At 39.7% G+C, this 25,653-nt stretch overlaps 1 long non-coding RNA gene across 2 annotated transcripts in view; it reads right to left on the bottom strand.

Moving 5' to 3' along the window:
- Positions 1-19,369, bottom strand: part of LOC134299016 (uncharacterized) — a 74,001-nt gene extending 54,632 nt beyond the window's left edge. For both annotated transcript variants that reach the window (XR_010006177.1, XR_010006178.1), the window contains exon 1: positions 19,271-19,369. This is a non-coding gene — a long non-coding RNA (uncharacterized LOC134299016). The remainder of the gene's footprint in view (positions 1-19,270) is intronic.
- Positions 19,370-25,653: the final 6,284 nt, after the last annotated feature.

Genomic DNA, 25,653 nt, shown 5'->3' with positions numbered 1-25,653 from the left:
GACTCCTCTATTCAATAAAGTTTAAATGTGATTATGTTGTTTGTTAAGCTAATGCAGCTCCGCTACAATTTATCATTAGCTATGGTCAAGAAAGTCTGAATCTGCAAAGCATTTACTATTTTGAGAACTGACTCATTTATTCCTCTTGTGGAGTGGAACAAGATTCTTAGAGCAGCCCTTCTCACAATGCACCCCTTCATCCCTTAACTCTCATTGTTAGATAATAACTAGTTGATAGAAGCTGATGGGTTTGCTCAGTTCAGTGGCCAAAATGTTCATTGCATAAAAGGCAAATACTTTTTGTCTTAAAGGAACCAAGGGTGAGACTGACTATAAAATAATGTATTTCACTTACTGAAAACTAGTCTCCAGACATGATTCTTTGCGGTTTGCGAGTATAACCTTTTGAGAGAAAACAGGTCAGCAGGAATATATTATATTAGTCTTACAACTTTAATGTATTTCTGGACTCTAACATGCTTTAATATCTACTACAGCAGGGGTCCCCAAACTAAGGCCCGGGGGCCACATGCGGCCCATCGAAGCCATTTATCCGGCCCCCGTGACGGCGGCTCCCTCCTCCTCCATCTTTCCCACCTCCTCCCTCACCTGTTGCACACCTTCTAAAGCTTTGCTTGTTTATAATGGTATTTTAATTATTATTTAATTAATAATTTACTAAGGGGTGCTTTGCCAGTGCTTTTGGTGCACAAAGGCAAAAGGGGGTTGGACTAAATGGCCCAAGGGGTCTCTTCCAAACCTCTTTATTATTATCATTATCATTATCATTATTATTGGCACAAAGACACAGTATAACACAGCAAACGAGATATATATATATATGTATGCTGAATTTCGTATCACAAAATCACAAGTTGAACACTTCCCCGGCGTTTAGGACTGTGTGATGGATGATGATGATGATGATGATGATGATGATGATTATTATTATTATTATTATTATTATTATTATTATTATTATTATTAACAACATTGAGGCTGGGTGGCCATCTGTCAGGGGTGCTTTGCTTGTGCTTTTGGTGAACAAAGGTAGAAGGGAGTTGGACAAGATGGCCCAAGGTGTCTCTTCCAACCCTCTTTATTATCTTTATTATGATTATGATTAACATTGAGGCTGTGTTTCTTCCCGTTTGTTTGTTTTTACTTCAAAATAAGAGATGTGCAGTGTGCATAGGAATTTGTTTATAGGGTTGTTGTTGTTTTTTTCAACTATAGTCCGGCCCTCCAACGGTCTGAGGGACCGTGAACTGGCCCCCTGTTTAAAAAGTTTGGGGACCCCTGTACTACAGTTTTCCATCCACATTTTCAGGGATTGGAGCACTCACCACCCACAAAGTGGAAATATTGAAAATATAGTGGATGTGGGAGCAAAGAGCCTGAGTGCTCCCCAAGTAGGTGGTTTGAGGATTCCCCAGATGGCAGCAAACATGAAGAATGCATTTCTGACTGCCAGTCCCCACTGCCCGCCTCCCAAAGCCCAGGGCCATATGCACATTCACACAGCAGCTGCAGATTCAAGTAGTGGAGTGTTGTCAAAAATTGACACCCACCCCAAAAAGATGCACTTAAAATAAATATCTGGATTTGGCTCCAGCCTCAAATAGACAAATTGCAGTTATTAATTTTTCCCACCACAAAGAAGACTCCATCTATCTCTGATGTTGGCAAGATTCTCTAGCTAACGAGAACTCAGATCCAAACTTGACCAGTTTTCAGAGGAGGGCATGGAGACTTTGGATGGCTGTCAAAGAGGATAAAATGTCTTGCACTGTATTGCTTGGTTATGTTCTATTTCTTTTGAGCAGAGACTCTGTATCAGACATCCTTTCAAGCCTGAAAGTTAATAAACTTCAGTTTGTTGTCTTCAAACCCACTCCGTGTGTTTTCATCTGGCTATCAAAGTAGCAAGATACATCGGGCAACAGATCCTCACCTGCCTCTTGGTGGATAGCTGAATTTTGGCTTCAGGGGGAGTGATCACCACCGACACCCAAAGATGAAGCTGGTATGTACTATTCACACTGCAGCCCCAGATTCATAGGGTTTATGATCACTATCAATGCCACCACACAGTAACCCCAGATTGAAGAGGTAGTAAAGATAAAGGTTTCCCCTGATGTTAAGTCCAGTCATGTCTGACTCTGGGGGTTGGTGCTCATCTCCATTTCTAAGCCAAAGAGCCGGCGTTGTCCGTAGACACCTCCAAGGTCATGTGGCTGGCATGACTGCATGGAGCGCCATTACCTTCCCACCGGAGCGGTACCTACTGATCTACTCACATTTGCATGTTTTCGAACTGCTAGGTTGGCAGGAGCTGGAGCTAACGGGGCGCTCAAGCCGCTCCCGGGATTTGAACCTGGGACTTTTCGGTCTGCAAGAGGTATGAGTAGGCATTAATTCCTCTCCTCCCCCAACTGTCATGGAATAGAATAAACTCCCAGCATTTGTTAGGAGCTTAATCCATGTTGTAAAAGTCTGAAAGAATCATATCTCACTCTCTTTTCTCTCTTAGCTATCAAGGTGAGAAAACGGAGATGGGGGTACCCAACTGTGAGGAACTCACTCCTCCTGCTTCTTAATATCTAAAGATGGGAAACAGACTGAGCCAAGGTTTGAGGGCTCTTAACACTGTCTGCATTCTTATCTCTTTGGGATAAAGAACCTGAGCCAAGTGTCACTTCTGTACTGGAAAGAATAACTAAATTGGCCAGGGCAGAGCAAAGACAAATCCATGAATGCTTGAATCTGCAGATATCAAGACAGCAAATGTAGGGGGGCAATTATACGTCTTATGTTTCCCTGTCTAATCTTCCAGCAATTGTAGATTGAATCCCATTGGTTAGTCCCAACTAGAGTAGATCCATTGAATTGATTGTTGAATGGTGAGTCAACATGTAGATAAATCCCATTGATTTAATGAATCTATTCCAATTGGGACCAGCAATAAAGTTCAGGCCATTGTGTTCATTAAGCCTTACTTAAGCTCCTTTTCTGATTTCTTTCCTTTTTTGCAACCCTAATTAAAATAATTTGAATGTATCATCTGTGGAACTGCCTCTGAAGATTGCTGGAAATTTCAACAAGTCAAAAATGCAGCAGCTAGAATTCTAGCATACAGACTGCCACAAAAATATAAAGCCTATCAAACTCTGCAGAGCTATGAATAGCTTGGTATGTTTAGTTAGATGCAATTGGGATATTTTCTTTATTTAGGCATTATAAGTCATTTTGTTGACTTCAGTAGTGTTTATGCTTCCTGGGTAAACCAGTACAGAGTGCTATGAATGTACTTAAGACCGAACCCATAGAAGTCTCACCAATTGTTCCTCTTCATCTTGGAAAGAAGTGATGAGTAGAGTGCTGCAGGGTTTGGTCCTGGGCCCAGTACTGTTCAACATCTTTATTAATGACTTAGATGAAGGTTTAGAGGGCATACTTAGCAAGTTTGTAGATGTCACTAAATTGAGAGGGATAGCTAATTCTCCAGAGGACAGGATCAGAATTCAAAATGACCTTAACAGAGAGCTGGGCCAAAACTAAATGAATTTCAACAAGGATAAATGTAAGATACCATACTTAGGTGAAAAAATGAAATGCAAAGATACAGGATGAGTGGTGCTTGACTTGACAACAGTCAGTGTGGAAAAGACTTTGGAGTCTTCATGGATGACAAGTTGAACATGAGGAAACAATGTGATGCTGCAGCTAAGAAAGGCAATGTGTCCAGGAGAGGGTTGACTAAAATGATCAGAGGTCTGGAGACCATGCATCTTAAAGAGCTGGGTATGTTTAGGCTGCAGATGGTTGAGAGGAGATGTGATAGCCATGTATAAATATGTGAAAGGATGTCACAAGGAGGAGAGAGCAGGCTTGTTTTCTGCTGTCCTAGACACTATTATTCAGAGTAATGGGTTCAAATTACAGGAAAGGTAGCCTATTTATTTATCGTAACAGAAGAAAAACTGAGGGTACAGTTGTAATATATTTAGAAACACAAACAAAGTTAAAGACTTGGCATTATAATAAATGTCCTTCGACCAGAAGCTGTCTACTTGGAGTCACTGCGAGAAGGCCCTCCATTGTACATGTGGCAGGGTTCAGACCGCATTGTAGTAAGTGGTCTGTGGTTTGCTCTTCCTCACACTCGCATGTCACAGACTCCACTTTGTAGTCCTGTTTTTGAATATTGTCTCTGCACTTCATGGTGGCAGAGTACAGTCTGTACAGTGCCTTCCATGTCACCCAGTCTTCAGTGTGCCCAGGAGGAAGCCTTTCATCCGGTCTCATCCATGGACTGATGTCCCAGGTTTTAGCCTGCAATCTTTGGACTCTTGCTTACTGAGGTGTTCCTGTGAATATCTCTGTAGATCTTAGAAAGCTATTTCTTGATTTAAGGCATTGGCATGTTAAATGATATCCAAACAGGGGATGGACTGGCGATGTCACTGCCTTGGTCCTTTCATTGTTGGCTACTACTTCCTGGAGGATTTTGCTTGAAGAAGAATTTAGGAATAACTTCCTGACTGTAAGATCTGTTCAGTGGTGGAACTCTGTCTCTTCCAACTCTATGATTCTATGATTCTATTAAAGTAATGCAGATTTTAATTGCTGCTTTTACCTTAATCAATATTTTTAAAAGCCCTGAGGCAACAGGACTCAATCTTCAACCATCCCTCGCACTTCTAACAGAATGGAAGCTCTGCAAAGGGACATGCAGCACACATTTGCATTGCAGAATGATATAGCTCCATCCATGTCGTCCAAGATGCATCATTTGTTTCTTTTGTAACTGCAGCTCTATACACTAACATGTGACAAAGAAAGACATCAGACCCAAATTTTGGAAAAGTTACCCTTTTGATGGCAACTCCCAGAATTCCCCAGGGGCATTGTTTTTTAGAAGTGAACTTTCTAAGTTCATTAGAGAAACATATAAGAGGTTGTGTAGTCTATAATTATGTGTATCCAAAAAGGAAATTCTTTTATCAAAAATATTGGTAAAGTGGTAATTCATACATTTATACACAAAAGAGCTTGTGGTTTAGCTCGCTCTTTGGTGCTTTTTGTAAGCTTAATGCTCATAGGGGTTGATTTAGTCTATACTTTACTCCTGAAGCAGGTAATTGTGTGGATTTTTGCTGCTGGCTGATCAGTCCTCCTAGTGACTATAACACTGGCACCAGAGCCGGTCCAACAATGAGGCGAATTAAGCGGTCACTTGGGGTGCAAAACATACGGGGGCGCAGTTGAGACGGCTTTTTCTGTTGATTTCTTGTAAAACATGATGTTTTGGTGCTTAATTTGTAAAATCTTAATGTAATTTGATGTTTAATAGGCTTTTCCTTAATCCCTCCTTATTATCCAACATTTTCGCTTATCCAACGCTTTTATTTTTCAGTGATTGGTTTTGGGGGAGGGGGTGCCAAAATTCTGTTCGCCTACACTTGAAAAATACCTAGGGCCGGCTCTGACTGGCACAAAGTAGGAACATTCTTCACAGGACTGCAGCATATGATTGACATCATTATTGCTAAATAATGCATAAGAACATAATTCAGCTGAGATCCTGTATCAAGAGACGTATATTTATCATGTAGCTACATCTCCATAACTACATTTCCTGATGCTACTCCCCAAATGTTCATGTTATAAGAGATGCTACCCCTATCTTATCCAGTCATTTCCATGTTTGAAGGTTCAGTGTGTGTTTTTGTTTTGTTTTCTCTAAGTATGAAAATAAGTTTGGCTCCACTTCCCTGGTTGAATCATGTCTATGCACACAATCTGCTAATTGGAATCCAACATACACACACCCCTTCCATTTTGTTGACTTTGTCGTCTTTATTATTACAATCCCTTTTTCCCTTGGAGTGATAGTTCTTTTACAATCTGTTATACTGTTTTTTCTTCCTTTCCCTTGTTCTTTTTTTAAAAAAAATCATTTTTATTAGGAATAAAAGAAAAGAAAAGAAGAAAAAATACACAAAAATATTTATATGTACTGGTTTTTCTTTTACATCGAAAGTGGTGGGACAATTCGATTTCAGGATAGTAGGAATAAAAGCATAAAGAAAAGAAAAAGGGGAAAGGGGGAGGGAAGACAAAAAAAAATAGAGAAAACACGAGGAATGACACAAACAAGGGTATTTGTTGCCTCAGCAAGAGGGCAAAAAGACACTTCATGCAGTCATGCTGGCCATACAACCAGGAGGTGTCTATGGACAATGCAAACTCCTTGGCTTGGAAATGGAAATGAGCACTTCCTCCAGAGCCAAAGATGAGCACCGCCTCCAGAAGCTGGAAATGAAAAGAGAAGCCTTTGCCTTTGTATTTCATTGTATTTCATTATAACAAGGCATTGAATATTTGCCTGTGTCTGTTCATATGCTGTAATCTGCTCTGAGTCCCCTCAGGGAGAAGGGCAGAATACAAATTGTTGTTGTTGTTGTTGTTGTTGTTGTGACTTATGAATTGCCCTCTGAAATTTTGCACACCCCTATTCATCTACTTAACCTTCGCAGTGATGTCTAATTGAAAACATTTCTGCAAAAAATGGAAGGTGAGTGGGAGAGAGAAAGTAGTATGGAACCGACCTACTTTGTGTTACTGCTCTCTTATTTCTTTTCGCTGTCAGCATAATTCCTTACATAGCAGAAAGGGAACAAGTTTTAAGAATGTAAAGTTACTTTCACACAGTTCGATATCGCACTAATTGTTACATCCAATGGAATTCTGAGATTTGAGGTTGAGTGAAGCAATAGATTCACTGGCTGAGAATTCCTCTGTGTAGAAGAGGACAACTCCCTAAGTTGGCCAAAGTTTGCCCATGCCTGCCCTAGTAGCACTGCCTCATTGGGTTTTATCTTTTGGTTTATGTTGTTTTGTATTTTTATGGCATTGAATATTTGCCTCTCTATATGTTGTAAGTTCCCCTAAGTCCCCATTGGGGAGATAGAGTGGGATAGAAATAAAGTCCCATTCATTTATTCTCATTCATGACAAGCACTTTGCTGCTATTAAAGCAATAAGATGTGTTACGGGGGTACTTCAGCATTGCTTCCTAGATGCACAGGTAAATAAATCTGAGTCAATGAAGATGGGTTTAAAATCCTTGATTAAGATCTTTTAACGATCCAGGTCATGACAACTGACATTTTACTGTCAAGGTTATGAGAACTTTTTCATTTGTCTTATGATTGCCTTCCTGTGCCATTTCACAAGCTTCCTCAGATGGTGATGACTCACAAACATCTACCAAGTAAACTACAAATAGCAATTTGAACTTTGAAGTTTATTACGAGTTAGATGGTAAATCATTTTTGACACCAGTGAACTTGAAAGCAAGCAGGTGAGAGAGTGCTTTCATGTTGCGTGTTCTCAAATAACTTCTGAAAATAAATTCTTAAATCAAGTTTATTGTAATTCATAATGATGAAAAGCATGAAAAATGGCATATGAAATGGACTGCACAGCAATTTTCAGATGTTAAATTTTGGATTATACAGAACATTATTAAAGCAATTTCAAAGTATTGTAATAAAAATAATTCCCTTGAATTGCAAACTCAGGTGGCTGAATTATATCTATTGGGTTGGAAACATAATGAAGCCATCTGAAAGTAGTTATTCCTACTTTCAGGTACACAAAAGTGTATAAATTTCTAAAGAAATGCCATTTAAAACCACCCTAACAACCACACAAGGACTTGTGAGTTTTCAGGGCTCAGAGAATATCAACAGCAGTTGATATTAGGTATATAAGAAATTATCAAGTAACTCACCTCATGTAGAGACAGAACTACTAGGTTTTTGCCTTTGTTCTACCTTTCTATAGGAGTTGGAGCTGAAGAAGAAACTGCTGCACAGTCTCAGCTGTATTAAATTTCTGGATTTATCCAAATTGTTCTCACTTCTTCCTCAAAGAACTGGGGTGATGGTACAAGAGAAGATAGAAAACAAGGAGAAGAAAGAGAGAAAGGGTCTGGAGTAGTAATTCTCAACCTTTGCTTCTCCAAAAAAAAATGGATTTCACTTTCCAGTGTTATGGTAATCTCTGAGCGGTTAGACTCAATTTAACCCTCTCTGGGGGAGATTCCACCAAAATGCAGCAGAGTAGCAAAAGCAAAAGCTTTCAAATGCAACAGTTACTTACATGGGGCGAGCAAAGAGAAGCCTTTGTCTATTTAGGATTGCAATGGACTGCAGAGTCTCAGTAAAAGTTCAAAAGTATTTATTCAGGTAAAAAGAACTCCGCTGTAGATAGAAAGGCTTGGGAGCTGTCTAGTCTACTCTAGACTGGTTTCTAAGGAAAAATAAGAAAGGAAAAATAACAAACATCTAAATAGTTACATCTTGCCAGGAGAGACAGCAAGATGCTGCTTGTTAGCTAGAAGAACAAAGGGAGAAGAGAGACTGAACCAAAAATGGTTCCAACCTCATGGTCCAGTTTATTGGGGCCATAAAAGACATTCTAACCAATGAGAAGTTAGTGTCCCTGAAGATTCACATTTCTACTAACTTCAAAGTAAGGGATGTGACGTAAACAGGACAGAGTGAAACACAGTAAAGCCTATCTAGGCATGCTTTGGAAACAGGGAAAGGATTCCCTCAATCTAACTCTATCATCTGTCTGACTACATTTGGAGAGGTGGCTGCCAAGGTAGTGGAAATAGTCAACATTTTCTAACATTACATCATTGAGCTGTATTTTTGGCACTGCAGAGAGATATGCTGGTGCCTGCTGATAGAGCACTTTGGTTTTCTCGATGTTCAGTGAGAGGCCAAGTTTTCCGTATGCTTATGCAAAGGTGTTTAGAGTGACTTGTAGGCCTTCTGAATGAGCACAGACTATATTATCATCAGCATATTGGAGTTCTAAAACAGATGTTGTTGTGACCTTGGTTTTGGCTTTCAGTCTGCTGAGGTTAAATAGCTGTCCAATAGATTATTTCCACACCAGTGGGGAGTTTCCCATCAACAAGATTCAGTATTTAAAAAATACACACAATACAGCCTTCCAGATTCACAGTTTTACATTCACAATTTTGATTATTTATGAGTTTGTACCACTGCACCTGCCTTTTAAAGTTGAGTCCGCCATGTGAATATTCACATGGCAGAACCATCATCAGGAGGTAGGGGAGGAGAGGGATCACTAGCTGCATCATGCCTGGCTGCTGAAGATGGGGCCACCCTATGAATGTTTGCACCACAGTCCCATCTCCAAGAGGTGGGTGGGGAGATGATTCATCACTGCCTACACTGCACCTAGCTCCCGAAGTTGAGCTGCCCTGTGAACAGTCACCCTCATGAGATCAGTAGGAGCCTCCGGTGGCCTAGGGGATAAAAGCCTTGTGACTTGAAGGTTGGGTTGCTGACCTGAAGGCTGCCAGGTTCGAATCCCACCCGGGGAGAGTGCGGATGAGCTCCCTCTATCAGCTCCAGCTCTATGCGGGGATATGAGAGAAGCCTCCCACAAGGATGGTAAAACATCAAAAACATCCGGGCATCCCCTGGGCAACGTCCTTGCAGACGGCCAATTCTCTCACTCCAGAAGCAACTCCGGTTAATCCTGACAAGAAAAAAATGAGATCAGTAGGGTACGCTGTTCAGGAGGTGGGTCTGGCATGTACTTCCCACTGACTTCCTGAATGTGGACGGGGTAGCCCCATCTTTAGGACTTGGTCTACCTTATGTGCTATGTTTGTCTTTCTCTTCCGGTACTTCCCTCCCTTTGCCCAGGCAAAACAGACACATGGGAAGAGGAGCAGCCCATAAATCACCTTCCCATAGATCCCAGCTCTTTTTCATTTTCCTGTGTGCCAAGTGTATGTATTTCCCCTGGTTCCTCTCCTCCTCCTTCTTTGCCCAAATGAAACAGACACGAGCAGCACACAGGGAGAGAAGGAAGAACAGGCCCCGTGTTTTGCAGATCCTGGTGAGGTGACAATGTACAGGACCTGCTCCTCCTCTTCCTCCTGTGTATCATGTGTGTCTGTTTTGCCCAGGCAAAGGAGGAGGGTACCAAGTAAAACAAACATAAATGCTATGACCCACGAAATAGTTGTGGGTTTCTACAGTAGAGTCTCACTTATCCAACATAAACGGGCCGGCAGAATGTTGGATAAGCAAATATGTTGGATAATAAGGAGGGATTAAGGAAAAGCCTATTAAACATCAGATTAGGTTATGATTTTACAAATTAAGCACCAAAACATCATGTTATACAACAAATTTGACAGAAAAAGTAGTTCAATACGCAGTAATGTTATGTAGTAATTACTGTATTTACACATTTAGCACCAAAATATCACATATTGAAAACATTGACTACAAAAATGCGTTGGATAATCCAGAACGTTGGATAAGCAAATGTTGGATAAGTGAGACTCTACTGTACTTTTGCAGGAGAACTGCACCACTATCTCCTATGAGCTCAATTTGACACACTGAATAATGATGAGATTTTTTTAATGCTAAAGGAGGACCTGTAAGCTACTTAGGAATGTGAGCTGCTGCTCCTAGGAGTTTCTAAGGACCTCATCACACTAGAGCTTGGATCCACTTTAAATCCACTTTAGGGAAGGGCCTTAAACAGCTCAGCCAGATACCCTGTTTCCCTGAAAATAAGACATCCCCAAAAAATAAGACCTGATAGAGGTTTTGCTGAATTGCTAAATATAAGGCCTCCCCCGAAAGTAAGACCTAGCATGCCCGGTGCCCGCCAAACAAACACCAGAGCATGCAGGATTGGTAAATTTACATACCAGTTGTACATGTAAATAATGGTAGTAACAAGAAATTCTTGACAGGAGTCACAGTTTGTTTGGTTTGGTTATGTTAGTTTGTGATAACAACTACTGTACAGTATATAATAAATGTTCATTTTTTTGTTCAACAATAAATGTGAATTCTTCTTCATGGAAAAATAAGACATCCCCTGAAAATAAGACCTAGCACATCTTTGGGAGCAAAAAATAATATAAGACACTGTCTTATTTTTGGGGAAACACGGTAGTCCTGGGCTTCACCAAACCCCTGAATTCTGCAGGAGGCAGAAACCAGATTTAAAGTGGATTCATGCTCTAATGTGATGAGGCAGTAAGAAAAACAAGCCATCCTGATCTCCACCACCACTGACTGAACCTTGACAAACTGAGGCAGGATGAGAGGTGTACAGAGGTCCAGAACCATAGTTTGCTTTGCCCACCTCATGTTACCCAGACACATCACGAAGGGCACCTTAACAGCACAATGTGGACCTTTTCCTCCTGCTGTTATAGTGCTATGATTCCACCTCAACTGCTATGGCTGTCTCCTTGGCCTTTTATCTTGGAGAGGGATGATCAGAGTTCTCAGCCAGAGAACACTCCTGCCCCACCAAACTACAAATGCTAGGAATACAGAAGATGATGCTCTGGCAGATAAGGTGAACTCACCGCACCATAAGTGGTGCAAATAAGTTTGTACCACTGTAACCAGAGCCATGGCAGCTTGTTATATTAATGGGAAGGGAAACTGGTCATAGGTTGCTCCTATAAGGACCATTTCAGCGCCTGCCTCTCATCTCCTGACTGACTCCATGATCCCAATACTGTAGAAATCTTGAATAGAGATTGATGGGGATAACACTGACCTCTGTAAGCTCACAACTGCTTTCTGCCACATGGCCTCATCAAGCCATGTTACTTATTAAATAATCCTGAAGAATCCTTCCCAGACAGTGAATGGATTGACAGCCTCCGTTTTGTGAGTGAGGTGGATGATGGAACCCTTGCACTGACAAATTATTTAGCCCATATGAAAGGAAATCAATCACATTATGGTCAAAGACAATATAATTACAACTGATTCCAGATTGAGTAATGCAGGCATTGTTATGGTCAGTATCTATGCCTGTCCAGTTGTGCTCTGCATATCTGTCCTAAAAATAAATCCTTGTTCATAACACCTGACTTATTCTTAACAGAGCAGTAGCACAATCAGATTTACGTTTTTAGTAATTAACTCGTTTTTTGTGTCAACATACCATAAATAAATATGATCTCTCATTTGGGGTAATTTTGAGGGGTAATTTCAAGGCACCTACATTACTAGACTAATTGCTACATTAAACCTCAGCAGATGGTTCATGGGAAACCATCTAGAACATTATGATTGGCACAGGAGCATCTTTTCAAAAAGGACAGTGCTGATTAAAAACTCAGTTTTAAATATCTGATTTATTCATTAATCAGCCTATCAATTACTCCAATTAATGCTGCCACTCTGAATGAATCACAAAACAGCTAATTGCATTTGGTTCTCTCTAAACAGTCAAAAACTTTTAAAGTATGGCCTCTGCCACAGTGATGAATTAGGTTTTTAGGTGCGGGAGGAAACCACCAGTGATTTTTTAAAATAGCTAATCTGGGGAAAGAGCAAAGAAAGTAGCGAACCATGTAAATCACATGAAGTACAGTTTCTTCCAACTTACCAAGGTCATAAAGCAAGAGAGTATTTGTCAGAGATGTAAAATGACTTGGCAAAAAGGGGGCTTATCTGGTCTCTTTGCATTGACTTTATTATGACAGATGGCAGTAAGATCTATTTTAGAATGTGCTGGTTCAGGGCATCCCTTAATTCGGCATCTGATTTTAGATGTTCCTGCCTTAGATATCTTTGTTCCTGAATGACAGATGAGGTCAAGAGATTATGAGAGGAGGGAAGTGGTCCAGTCTCCCTCTTCTCTGGTTATTTTATGCACTGATAAAAAAGGATTTTGACCAGGAATTCATTAAAAGGTTCCCGTAACCTGAAAATAAACATTGTAAAAATATATCACATATATTAACCAGCTCACAGAGGGCATCTTTATTGCCACCCAACAACTGCTAGTTAATAGAAACACTTCCGGCAATGTTAACGACAGTAGAGTCTCGCTTATCCAATGTAAACAGGCCAGCAGAACGTTGGATGAGCGAATATGTTGGATAATAAGGAGAGATTAAGGAAAAGCCTATTAAACATCAAATTAGATTATGATTTTACAAATTAAGCACCAAAACATCATGTTATACAACAAATTTGACAGAAAAAGTAGTTCAATATGCAGTAATGCTATGTAGTAATTGCTGTATTTACGAGTTTAGCACCAAAATATCATGATATATTGAAAACACTGACTACAAAAATGCGTTGGATAATCCAGAACGTTGGATAAGCGAGTGTTGGATAAGTGAGACTCTATTGTACTTGCATTTTTTGCATTTCTATTTCCTCTTATCATTTTGAGGCTAAAAGTCTCAATAATTATTATATGACATAGACTTTTCATCACCATACATGTGTTAATTGGCTTATCTATGTGAGGATATTCTCCTTAACTCCTAACTACAGTTTTTTTTAAAGCCACTATGAAGAAGAGGGCCATGGTGGCTCGTCAGGTTAAACGACTAGTCTGCAGAAATTGCTGATCAGAAGGTCAGTGGTTCGAGTCCACAGAACGGGGTGAGTTCCCCTAGTTATCCCCAGCTTCTCTAACCTAATGCTAAAGGGGGCCCTGCAAGCTACTTAGTACTGGAGTATATTGACACTGGATTTTAATTTTTGTGGATTGTTTTGAATTGCATGTTCTTGTTTTATTATGTTTATTATTTTTATTATGTTCTCGTTGTTGTGTGGTCAATTGAATGTTTTGCTTTATGTTGGAAACTGCCCTGAGTCCTCCTGAGGAGATAGGGCGATATATATATATATAATGTTATATTATTTTATTGTATGACACAACAAACAAGATACATGCTGGATTTCATATCACAAAATCACAAGTCGAACACTTCCCAAGCGTTTAGGACTGTGTGATGTATTTTCGGATGATGCGCACAGATCCCAGTAAGGTGGCCTTTTGCAGTTGACAGATCGTAATTTTGTCAATGTCTATTGTTTCCAAATGCTGGCTGAGATCTTTTGGCACGGCACCCAGTGTGCCCATCACCACCGGGACCACCTGCACTGGTTTCTGCCAGAGTCTTTGCAGTTCAATCTTGACGTCCTGATAGCGGCTGAGTTTTTCCTGTTGTTTTTCGTCAATGCGACTGTCACCTGGGATGGCAACATCAATGATCCAAACCTTTTTTTTTTTCCACAACTGTGATGTCTGGTGTGTTGTGTTCCAGAACTTTGTCAGTCTGGATTCGGAAGTCCCACAGTATCTTTGCGTGCTCATTTTCCAATACTTTTGCAGGTTTGTGATCCCACCAGTTCTTTACTGCTGGGAGATGGTACTTGAGGCATAAGTTCCAATGAATCATTTGGGTCACATAGTTGTGCCTCTGTTTGTAGTCTGTCTGTGCGATTTTCTTACAGCAGCTGAGGATATGATCAATGGTTTCGTCAGCTTCCTTGCGCAGTCTGCATTTTGGGTCATCAGCTGATTTTTCGATCTTGGCTTTAATTGCATTTGTTCTGATGGCTTCTGTCTCCTTCTTCAGGGTCCCATTCATGAGCCAGAGCCAGGTCTTCTCCTTATCGGCTTTTCCTTCAATTTTGTCAAGGAAATTTCCATGCAATGTATTGTTGTGCCAGCTGTCAGCTCTAGTTTGTAGTGTGGTTTTCTTGTACTGATTCTTTGTCTGCTGTGCTTTGAGGAGTTTCTGATTTTTGACTTCAATCAAAGCAGGTTCTTCACTTTGCTTTACATATTCTGCCATGTTCTTCTTCTTTGACTGATTGTTTTACTTGTAAGAGTCCTCTGCCACCTGATCTTCTAGGCAGATATAGCCGGGTGCAGTGAGTGATGAATGGTCATGAATTTTCTTGACTTTTGGCCTCATTCAACAAGTAGAGAATACAAGGTCAATGTGATTTATGGGATCAAACATACACATTTGAATGTCTTGTTTAAAAGCCTGCCTTAGGCTTTTTCTTTCAACACACTTTATTTCCATTTCAAGGATGAAGGGCAACAGATGGCAGTCAGAAGTAGGCAATGGGCTCCGTGCCTCTTCGTCCTTGAAATGGAAATGAAGTGTCCTACGATGGAAAAAACGCTCCATGTGATGAAGTCCTAACCCAGTTACTCTAATGTTGTCTTGAAGAGATGGTCTAAAAGCAGTGTTGAAAGGAGAAAGGGGACGCTGGGTTTGCAGTCTTGAGTTTACATTTTGAACCTGTGTCTTTTCCTTGTTTTTCTGTACAGTCTCTTTTACAAGTTCCAAATCTCATATACAGTAGAGTCTCACTTATCCAACACTCGCTTATCCAACATTCTGGATTATCCAATGCATTTTTGTAATTGATGTTTTCAATACATCATGATATTTTGGTGCTAAATTCATAAATACAGTAATTACTACATAACATTCCTGCGTATTGAACTACTTTTTCTGTCAAATTTGTTGTTAAACATGATGTTTTGGTGCTTAATTTGTAAAATCATAACCTAATTTGATATGTAATAGGCGTTTCCTTAATCCCTCCTTATTATCCAACCTATTCGCTTATCCAGCGTTCTGCCGGCCTGTTTATGTTGGATAAGTGAGACTCTACTGTATTAATCTCTCCCTGTTTACTGTGGCTTTCTAAGTAAGGTGACAAAACAAATTGAAGAGTAGAACAGAGCTTCTGTATAAGAAAGAGTTTCTTTTATTGCAGATTACACAACACACTAGCCCTATCGCACTACATTATTATAACGCTACCATTCCACTTTAACTGCCATGGCAACATTCTGTGGGATTCTGCATTTTGTGGTTTAGTGATACCCAAGAGCTTTCTGACTGAGAATTCTAAATGCTCCTCTCTAAACTGTAAATCCCAGAATTTTGTACAATGTTGCCATGCCAGTTAAAGTAGAATAACATCACAATAACAGCATAGTGTAAAAGAGCCCCAAATACAAGCAGGACACACTTTACCTGCTGAAATGTCAACTTCTGTGCAATTGTTAAACTATTATAAAAATCTTCTGCTATACAACTGATATAAAACTGCTTTACAACTGCTATACAACTGAACATCCTGCTTCTAAACCGCCAATGGAACCTGGTTTGTCCATCTCTGCTCCTAAATTATTCCACTCGGTGTGCTTTTCCCTAGAATTGCTGGCATTCAGACAATGGCAGTAACTCAAGTGCCTACCTGCTGCAAACATGAGGGCAATTCAAGCCAGTCACTACTTTGAAAGAATGCATAACTTTCTTTGTGCTTAATGATTCCACATTGAAAAGAAAAAAATTCAATTTTTTAAAATAAGTGGATAATAGCACTCTTTTGGATCTTTGATTCTCAGAACAGGCTGCCTCACTATTTTAGTCTCGATGGCGAAGTGTGTTAAAGCGCTGAGCTACTGAACTTGCGGACCAAAAGGTCCCAGGTTCAAATCCCAGGAGCGGCTTGAGCGCCCGCTGTTAGCTCCAGCTCCTGCCAACCTAGCAGTTCGAAAACATGCAAATGTGAGTAGATCAATAGGTACCACTTCGGCGGGAAGGTAACAGCGCTCCATGCAGTCATGCCGGCCACATGACCTTGGAGGAGTCTGCGGACAGCGCCGGCTCTTCGGCTTAGAAATGGAGATGAGCACCAACCCCCAGAGTCAGACATGACTGGACTTAACGTCGGGGAAACCTTTACCTTTTTACTTTTTTACCAACGATATGGGGCATTTTTAAAAAACCAAATATAGACTCGCTGAAATAAGTTACGTTGCATAAACGAGTATTTCATGTTTTCACTCATTGAATTCCACACATTACTTCTGAAGAAATAAGTGAAATGAAATATGTGGAGTATATCTGAAACAATGTTATTTAAAGAAGCAAACCGTTAAAAAGATATGTTTTTAACGGGGGGAATGAATGCATTACTTAAAATAATAATTAAGCATCCTTTCCTCCTAAGGATGATGACTACTAATGCAATCTGGACTCGAGGGAGAAATTAGACCTGACAAAACAGCATGAAAAACGGGTTTGCATTGCCTGAGTAATAGACAACTCAGCCGTTTGTTTTATGGCACATAGTGGCATAGATCTTGTCAACCTAAATCCCTTCCTTATTAAATACGGGGAATGGCAATCTTCCAGATATGCCAAAATGAAGTAATTGCTTTAATTACATGAGAGCCCTTCTCAGCTATATTGCATGAGAGGCGAGCCCTATGCCACGTGATAATGACAACTTTATTGATTAGACAAACACTATACTTAGATGTTTTGACAGTGTTCTGTTGACTCTTCCCCTTCACTCCATGCTCAAGTCATTATTTTCAAGTGCTGCACAAAAATGAAGATTGCTGTTATTTCTGTGCTAGTTTTAACTCTGACTGTGAGTCATTAAATGTTTTCTGGACATTCAGCTGTACAAATGGGTTTCTTTCAAGGCGAAGAACAGTAGGAAGGGGCAACATGTAGTCCATGAACTACTTGCAGTCCTCCACCCCATCTATTTCTGCACCTGAAGTTTCCCTTCCCTCCTGCCAGAAAAAAAAACTGACAAAAAATTGCCATTAATATTACCTTTTTTCCTAACCTTTTGTTTACAAACACATTGAATTTTCACCATGTAGCCCCCAGTGTCTGGTATTTAGAAAGCAAGTTGTTATGTGCTTTAAGGATTTATTTGTTTCTTTCTTTATTTACAGTATTTATATTCCGCCCTTCTCACACTGAAGAGGACTCAGGGCGGATCACATTATATACATATAGGGCAAACATTCAATGCCCATAAACACATTGAAACAAGACAGAGACAGACAGACAGACAGACGCAGAGGCAATTTAACTTTCTCTGAGGGGATGTTCGATTCTGGCCACAGGGGGGAGCAGCTGCTTCATCATCCACTCTGACAGCACTTCCTCACTTCCTTATTCCAACATTGTAAATTAGTTAAACTTGCCTCCCCACTTTTATAAGTGGTACCTTATTTCCTACTTGATAGATGCAACTATCTTTCGGGTTGCTAGGTCAGCAACGAGCAGGGGCTATATTTTATTTTTAATTGACGGGTGCTCACCCCGCCATGGGCTGGCCTCGAACTCATGACCTCATGGTCAGAGTGATTTATTGCAGCAGCTGCTCACCAGCCTGCGCCACAGCCCAGCCCGGATTACTCTGGTTTATGGCAATTCCTTAAAAAGGTTTATTTGGAGGCAGTGTGCCATTGCCTTTCTCTTAGGATGAAAGCATGACTTTCATCTGATGGGTTTCCATGGCTGAACAGAGTTCAATCTCATCTTCCAGAGTCCTAGACCAATGCTCAACTACACCATGTTGGCTTTCATTTGGAAGCATCCTGCCTGCAATGCTGGAACCATTCTGAGTTGAAGCTACTGATACCTTATGTGCCAAGGATTTATCCAATCATCTTTTAACATTATCTGAACTGGTTGGCCAGAGTTACATCTTGTGGAAATAAGCACCATAGTTTTAACTATGTGTTGTGAAAAGAAGCATATTTTAGGCTGAATCTCACACCATCCTGTTCCATTCAATGATTCCATGCATCATTTTCTTATTTTTGCCATGTTTTCTCTTACTTGTAGCTTTTGAAATGGCTCCAAATATAATAACTATTCTTTACCAAATTGTGGTTTGAGCCTCTTGGTTACTCAATTTCTACAGTATCATCTTCCGTGGTTGGTTGGGAGAATACATAGTTATTAGGGCTGTGCAAAAAGTCATTTGTGCCTCTTATGTCTGATCTATTTCATACCATCTGTACATATGGGGCGATGTTAAGGGGCATTTTATAAAGGAAAATGGATTCCCTGGAGCTACAAAGACACCTATCCACTGTTATAGTAATTCACAATTTTTTTGAATATCATTAAATCTATATTTAGTTCAATGCATCAATATGAATACAAAAACAAATAAAGCCATTGCTATACAGTAAAACAAAGGACTGTTGCATTCACAGTAAAAATAATATTTTTCCCTTGAAAGATTAATTGACTCCTCTTCTCATACACAAAAATTGCTCTTTACTAGGAAATAGACTCCAAATTCACAAATTTGACTCCTCTTCTCATATATAATAATTGTTCATATTTCTTTACTATGAAATAGTAGACTCCAAAACCACAACCAGTTTCAACTCAAGAGAATCTTCACCAGGTGTAATGTAGCCTATTATCTGTAATATTTTTCTGAGTTTTTTCTTAATATGGATCCTATAGGGAACCTTTAGTGGCTAAAGGTTATTTAAAAGGCACATAGTTGCATGAGACATACAATATACATAACAAAGATAATGTAAAAATTATACTCACAAAAAGGTCTATTTCTTAACAATGATACTCTGATAAGTTTTATTCCAATGCGAATATGAAGCTGAGTAACTAATCTCACTGTTCATATGGGAAGCACATCGGTCAGGTGGTTGCAAAGTAATGTAGCTGCTGTTACTCATGAATCACATTTAAAGGAACACCTCCAATTTTTATAAGAAACAATCATAAGAGTTAGTATTGTTCAACCCTTTTGGATGTTCTGCTTAGAACGTGAAAATCCAAAAAGATTCACATTGTAGGAGCTTCGTCTGGAAATCAATGCCCTTGGAAGATGTGACGACTTCTAAAATCTGGACCCAAAGTGATTCAGGACTGTGGTTTAAATCTTCAAAATGCTATAGAATCAATAGAATGCTTTCTGATCTTGCTTTTATGTTCTGTAATGCGGAGTTTGACTTCCCTGACTGTTTGGCCTATGTACATTAGTGAGCAGGGACATGTAATGGCATAAATTACCCTCTCAGTGGAGCAAGTAGCAAAATGATTTATTTTATATTGGAATTTAGTGTGAAGATTCTTAAAAAACAATTGTGGGCATATGGAACAATTATGACAAGTGAAATTACCTATCAAGTTGGATTTAGTAATGTATTATTTGGAATCTAAATCTGAATGAATCAAGATGTCTCTGATGTTTTGCGTTCTCCTGTGAGCGATAAGAGGAGGATATTCACAATCTGGTATGTCACTTACCAAATTCCAGAATTTCTCATTGTTTTTATTACATGTTTAGATAAATTGGTCAATGAAAGAGGCCACACTACTCTGTTTCATTTCATTTCATTTTCAGCACAAGCAAACTGTACCAGTGGGGCAAAGCCAAAGAAACAATTCCTCTTTAAATTATGGAGTGCCAGGTTGCCTGTCACCATTGTGGGAGGGCAAGCGAGCTGGGAAGGAAACTGAGGAAGACATAGTAAGGCTTGAATCTGGCAGCCCCTTTCTTCTGATTTGAACAGAATTCTGAGAAATGTAGTTTGGGAAGGCGAGGAACCCTGTGGCAAAGAATTCAAAAGGCCCTGCCTTAAACAATATTTCCAAGAAATCTGTTTGCAATAGAAAGTCCCAATGGGGTAGGGGAGAGCTATTATCCGTCCATAGCAGCAGCCAGCCATGCAGTTTAGAGTTCCAATAAATTATTGAATCTGCAAAGAGGACCTATAGTAAATCTGTGCTGGACTGGGAGGAAAATCCCTAAGTTGTAGTTCTATGGTATGTTGTGTGTCATATAGTGACAATCATGGGGATAACTGGTATGGCTTAAAAAAAACTTTTTTCAAAACTTTTAAAATTCCCCAAAAATCAGATGTGCAAATATGTCTGAAACTTGGGAGGAATCATAGAGTTGGAAGAGACTTCATGGGCCATCCAGTCCAAACCCCCTTCCAAGAAGCAGGAAAATTGCATTTAAAGCACCCCTGACAGATGACCATCCAGCCTCTGCTTAAAAGCCTCCAAAGAAGGAGCCTCCACCACACTCCACGGCTGAGAGTCCCATGCTAAACAGCTCTCACAGTTAGGAAGTTCTTCCTAATGTTCAGGTGGAATCTCCTTTCCTGTAGTTTGAAGCCATTGTTCTGCATCCTAATCTCCAGGGCAGCAAAAACAAGATTGCTCCTTCCTCCCTATGACTTCCCCTCACATATTTATACATGGCTATCATGTCTCCTCTCAGTTGTCTCTTCTGCAGGCTAAATATGCCCAGCTCTTTAACCTGCTCCTCATGGGGCTTGTTCTCCAGACCATTTTAGTCACCCTCCTCCGGACACATTCCAGCTTGTCAACATCCCCCTGATTATCTTGTGCCATTGTAGACAAAATCAAAGTGATAGCTCTTGTAGTTTTTTTAATGTTATTTGTAAAAACTTTTAAAATTCCCCCCAAAATAGTGGATGACTGAAAGGTTCTGAAACTTAGATGGGAGTGGTTACAATGGTAAATGTGTTGTACAATTATAGCAAGTTTCATCCCAATAGCTCTAATAATGAGGGAGAAAGGAGTTCTCCCATTGGCATAATTACTTAACAAAAATGTGTTACTGTTGTATTCCAGAGCTATACCTCTTTGACCATAAAACACCACACCAGCTGAGTATTATCAGCAAGCAGTTTATTGAAGAATATATAAAAAGCCAAGCAATAAAAAGGAACAAAAAGGTTTTTTCAAAACATCAGCAATAGTCCTTCACTTCCAAGGTACAGGAATATATCACAAGATACAAGGTTGCAAAATCCCAAAAAAAAGGCAGAGTAAATCCCCAAAAGACAAGGCATGAAGTGGTACTGGAACCAGGAAAGAGTATACTTGAATTCGAAGGGTAACACTTGACATGACAGGAATCATGAAGCAAAATCCATATAGAAAACTTAGAGCATGAATACGCATGACTGACTAGAAACACCAACGTTGACCCCAAAGAAGTCACAGGGTTTTCTCTTTGCCTTAATAAACCTCCTCCCCGAGAAAAATGCATTCTGTTTCACTTTCTCAGCAGATAATTTATCTGCTCTTTTTTTCTCGAAGGTGAACCGAGAGACGGAAGAGCTGGGAACTTTCTCTTTGTTTACAAAAGTCTTGCCTCCTATCTGCCAGCACATTAACCTCCCCAGCTGCATCTGTGTCTGAAGAATCTCTTTCAAACAAGCAGTCCCTTTCAAGAATTTAGAACCGCTGGCTCTAAGGCAGGCCTGTCAAGACATTCATCCATTGCAATCAGACACAGGCCCAGAATCAAACACAAGCCTAGGCCTAGCTGTGAAACTACCTCTCCCCATTTTGAAATATTCTGCACTTTGGCCCAGATCCGTGTATTAGTCTCCTGTTTTTAACATTTTATGCTGTATGTTGATTTTTATGACTGTTTTACTGATGCTGATGTTTTATTGTTGTGATATTTGTTTTATTGTCCTGCTGTTGTTATTATATTGTTGTGTCGGGCAAGGCCCCATGTAAGCTGCCTTGAGTCCCTTTGGGGAGATGGGGCGGGGTATAAAAATAAAGTTGTTATTATTATTATTATTATTATTATTATTATTATTATTATTATTATTATTATTATTATTATGTCAACCTCATTGACATCAGGCACTAACACAGGTAGCACAGGCTGAACTACAACAGTTACTTCATTACTTCTCACCCTGTGGGGACTCAAAGTGGTTTACAACATAATGGCAAAATTCAATGCCAACCATACATGTGAAAACATAACAAACAGATCAAATCATAAACAATAAAATGAACAACATCAGGTGTACTTATCAAACAACTCAAAATAACAAAAATAGAAATTTAAATATATAAATCAAACATTCAGTACATGTTTACTAATAGATCTAATATTAGTAAACAGTTAAAACATTAAACGTAAAAAGGCAGTTTGCAACAAGCCAACAGGGCAGATGTAGTGTCAGAGTGTTTAAAGTGCTGGCTGAATTAGACTTCTTGTATTGCACAATTCCACAAGTTAGAATCATAGAATCATAGAATAGTAGAGTTGGAAGAGACCTCATGGGCCATCCAGTCCAACCCCCTGCTAAGAAGCAGGAAATCGCATTCAAAGCACCCCCGACAGATGGCCATCCAGCCTCTGCTTAAAAGCCTCCACGGCCCGGGGGAGAGAGTTCCACTGTCGAACAGCTCTCACAGTGAGGAAGTTCTTCCTGATGTTCAGGTGGATCCTTAAAAAGAATCAAATTAAAAAGGTTTGGTTATCATTCCCCTTTGTTGATGTTGTCTTTTTAATACTTTTCTCTAACTTTCCCCTTTTTGTGGTGTGTCAGAAATTGAAACATTACTTTTAAACTCAATGAATACCATTCTACCGTAGTGTGATCACATATGCAATATATTATGTTAATTGCATTGTTTCAATAAAAACAGGTGCTAATATTGTAGCACCTAATCTCTCCACCTAGGTATAAATACTTCTTCCATAATTACTACCACACACCTGCAGCAAAAGCATTTAATTCATTGTAATCATGTATGTGAATTTGGATAATTATGCTTTCAGTAAAATCCATCTTTGTTGATGAAAGAGCTCACATATCATGACATCAACACTACTGCAATCTAAATTGCATCAACCGTGTAACCCAGCACTTTCTAGATGCAGAAGTAAACCTGATTGTGTTCAGCTGAATTTGCTCCCAGGCACACACACAAATAAGTATAGGATTGCAGACCAAAAATCATGCTGCTGATCTAATTTACATCATCAAAGTGTTCTTTGTTAACATATATTTGATGTTAATCTGGTTTTTTTTCCTGACATTTGAACTGTTATTGCTCAATGCTATGGAATCCTAGAAGTTACAGATTAGGGAGGCAGAGAAGGTTAAAAGCCTTGTAAAGCGGTAGCTCCAATAATTCCATAGCACTGAGCCATGGCAATTAAAGTGGTGTCAGACTGCAATGCAAATGCACCTTTTGCCATTAGATAGAACTCGCAGGATCAGGAGCCCTTCTCAGAGTTAAGAGAACTTAAAGTGCTTCCTCAAGAGCAGGATGACTTGGAGCTTGGTCCTGTTTTAGGCAAAGATTAAAGTATAAAGTATCAAAATGTATAAAACCTTTTAGGCAGAATCCTGTATCAATTTATATTTAAATACTCAACTAAGTAACTTCCCGTGAACTAATCCCACCCCCAAAAAAACCTAATAGACACATATTTCAAGTGTTCACTTATCATTGACAGAATGACCTTCCTATGCAGTAGGGCTGTGCAAAAAATCGTAAGAGGATTGAAAGTCTTGAGAGTGTTGTTAGATTCGTACTTAGGACTGAACACTAGGAAGAACTTCCTCACTGTGTGAGCTGTTCAGCAGTGGAACTCTCTGTCCCAACATGTGGTGGAGGTTCCTCCTTTGGAGGCTTTTAAGCAGAGGCTGTGTGGCCATCTGTCGGGGGTGCTTTAAATGCAATTTTCTTGCTTCTTGGCAGGGAGTTGGACTGGATGGCCCATGAGGTCTCTTCCAACTGTGATTCTATGATTGGATTTACAAAGACAAGCAGTGCCTTCCCCTCCACATACAAATGAAGGAAAACATCCAGTTATGCAGTTTTCATAAGGACTCCATAGCTAGCTATCATAAGTCCTTGCAACTCAGCTTATTTTTTAAACACAAGAAAACTCTACTGGGCAATGTAGGCAAACTTGTTAGGTTACATGCTATCCTTAGGCTATCAGGGCTGAATGCTGAAGAAAAGGAAGGAGTTGCTCCTGGCATTTCCAATGCAGTATCCACAAGGGCGACTAGCAGCTGAATTTGTCCATTCAGGAAGGCTTTTCTTGCAAAGATTTTTTTTTTAGGATTGCCACAGCCAGGCTTAGGATTCTTTTAGGTTTGTTTTTGGGGGGGAGGTGAATTGGGGGGGCATCTAGGATTTATCTTGGGGGGTTTCCTATTTCATTTTATTATTTTATTATTTTATTATGTATTTAATTATTTTTATTATTTTATTATTTATTTGTAAAACTTCAAAAAATCTCATAAAAATTGGTAGATGAATGGATTTTTCTGAAAGATTGCAAGAATGATGCTCTGCTCCTCTTCTGTGGCTGATGAGAAATTCCAGAGGATACCTATTTTAGTTGTTGAAGGCTTTCATGGCCAGAATCACTGGGTTGTTGTGAGTTTTCCAGGCTGTATGGCCATGTTTCAGAAGCATTCTCTTCGGATGTTTCGCCCACATCTATGGCAGGCATCCTCCGAGGTTGTGAGGTATATTGGGAACTAAGCTTAGTTTCCAATATACCTCACAACCTCTGAGGATGCCTGCCATAGATGTGGGTGAAAAGTCAGGAGAGAATGCTTCTGGAACATGGCCATACACCCTGAAAAATCACAACAACCTATTTCGGGTTTTAAAAAAAATGGGCAAAACTTTAAAAATTCTCTAAAAATCAGTGGGTGTGCAAATATTTCTGAAACTTGGGGGGAATTATGCCCTGATTATGTTGCGTCATTATAGAAAAATGTGAATGAATCACTCATGTAGTTTTTGTTTTAAATAATGTTGTTCAAAAAAACATCAAAAATATTCTAAAAATCAGTAGATGAGCAAATGTTCTGAATCTTGGGAGGCTTAGAGTGGTAAATGTGTGTTACAATTGTAGCAAGTTTCATCATGATAGCCCTAAAACTGAGGGCAGAAGGGGACCCGTTAATGAACCCATTGGCGCAAATAGGTGAATAACTAAATGAAAAACTAGCAACTTTTTTTGGAACTCTGTAATAGATCCAGCACAGACCCCTTTTGATTTTTTCAGAGCACTTTAGAATCAAAATGGGAGTCACACAAATTTTGTTAAGACAAAATTTGTGCCGGGCTGTGGCAAAGGCTGGTGAGCAGCCTGC

The sequence above is a fragment of the Anolis carolinensis genome, chromosome 4 (assembly GCF_035594765.1).
Source record: "Anolis carolinensis isolate JA03-04 chromosome 4, rAnoCar3.1.pri, whole genome shotgun sequence".
In the NCBI taxonomy this organism is placed as follows: Eukaryota; Metazoa; Chordata; class Lepidosauria; order Squamata; family Dactyloidae; genus Anolis; species Anolis carolinensis.
Note: the sequence above shows the minus strand (reverse complement) of the source record. Positions and strands in the feature narration are given on the sequence as shown.